We start from the raw sequence: 2213 nt of genomic DNA on the forward strand, positions 1-2213 counted from the left end.
TCAACTGTGCCAAGTGTGGGGACTCTGGCTTGATTACTGTGAGAATGGCAGCCTTTTGCATTTTTTCCATTGACATGAATGGGTGAAATCTGATTAGCTGCTTGTAGCTCCGCCCAGGTGTTCAGGGGGGGGGGGGAGCGAGACCCCAAGAACATATCATCCCAGGTAGTAAGGGATCTGCATACCAAGTTTCGTTCAAATCGGTCAAGGTGTTTTCGCGGCACATACATATACACACACACACATACATACATACACACATCCGATTTTATATATATAGACTAGTAGACCCAAACCCATTTAAAAACGGGCTCTAGGTCTTTTTTAAGGACTTCCGAGGCCAAATAAAAAAAAAGTAAAATACCTGCATCATATTTTAAGGCCGGGTCTCCGCCGCTCAATAGCCCCCCAGGCCGGCTTCCGACCTCACGGCCCAGGCTCTCCTGCCTCTACAAACATAGCCACATGAGCTGGCCGCGGCTGCGCAGTCCGCATAGCCGCGAATGCCGCTACGCAGCTCTAGGGCCAACCTCCCGATCCACGCTACAGGGTGTAGCATGAATGAGGGGGTTGGCCCTAGAGCTGCGCAGCCGCTCGGCAGGAGAGCCCGACCCGGGCCATGAGGTCGGGAGCCGTCCCGGAGGGCTATTGAGCAGCGGGGACCCGGCGGAACGGCACGGAGGATGCGGATTCCGTCCTCCGTGCCTTAAAATATGATGCAGGTATTTCACTTTTTTTTTTTATTTGGCCTCGGAAGTCCTTTACCGCCGCCCCCAGTCACTGCACATGCGCGCACACCCGACGCACGCAACTGCCCGGCCACCTACCTCGCTCCCTGGTCTCTCCAGCAGCCCGTTACTGCGCACATGCGCAGTAAAACAATACCAGGGACACAGGGACGCTGCAAAACTGTTGGACGCAGCGACACTTGGACTTTGTTGTATAGGATTATCGCTCTTTGGAAGCTTAAAAATGTAACATAGATAAGGTGAAAACAGAGGAAAACAGGTGGAAAAGCATGCCCATAGTGTCAGCACATCAGACATACTTTGCAAATTCTTCCATGTTTGAAAAATGTCTTCTTAGTCAAAGGAACTGGCCCACTGGAATATTGTCTTTCCCTGGTGCTTCCATGGCAGCATACTATGGGTTCTGGCCCCGCCCGTGAACCCTATTGGACACCATAAATATAAATTTGTTGAGTGCATCACCCACCAGTATTCTTTTTCCTTTGTCCTCCCCTTTGGACACTGTTTCTATTTTCTTTCCTTCTCTTCATTTCTTTTTTTCAGTCCCCTTTCTACCCCAGGGTTTATCCCTTTCCCTGGGAAGTCTCTGCATAGGTACTAAATGTACCTCACATAGAGAGCCCGGTCTTCTGGTCCCGGAGATATACATGTGTGCTAAATGCATATGAATGAGCAATGCCTGCATCAGTATCCTGTGCTAAATGCATACGAATGAGCAATGCCTGCATCAGTATCCTGTGCTAAATGCATACAGGTGAGCAATGACTGTATTACATTCATGTGCTAGATGCATAAAATGAATGTTGGCTGCATTACCTTCATGTGCTAGATGCATACTAATGAACTTTGGCTACATGCATACTAATGAACTTTGGCTGCATTACCTTCATGTGCTACATGCATACTAATGAACTTTGGCTGCATTACCTTCATGTGCTACATGCATACTAAAGAACTTTGGCTGCATGCATACTAATGAACTTTGGCTGCATTACCTTAATGTGCTACATGCATACTAATGAACTTTGGCTGCCTGCATACTAATGAACTTTGGCTGCATTACCTTAATGTGCTACATGCATACTAATGAACTTTGGCTGCATTACCTTCATGTGCTACATGCATACTAATGAACTTTGGCTGCTGTTACTTTCACATGCAAAATGCTTACAAATGAACTATGGTTGCAGTACTTTCATGTGCAAGATGCATACATATGAACTATGACTGCATTACTTTCATGTGCAAGATGCATACATATGAACTATGACTGCATTACTTTCGTGTGCAAGATGCATACAAATGAACTATGACTGCATTACTTTCATGTGCAAGATTAATACAAATGAACTATGGTTGCATTACTTTCATGTGCAAGATGCATACAAATGAACTATGGCTTTATAACTTTCATGTGCAAGATGCATACAAATGAACTATGGCTGCATAACTTAAACTATGGCT

This window comes from Hyperolius riggenbachi, chromosome 1 (genome assembly GCF_040937935.1).
Source record: "Hyperolius riggenbachi isolate aHypRig1 chromosome 1, aHypRig1.pri, whole genome shotgun sequence".
Taxonomy (NCBI): domain Eukaryota; kingdom Metazoa; phylum Chordata; class Amphibia; order Anura; family Hyperoliidae; genus Hyperolius; species Hyperolius riggenbachi.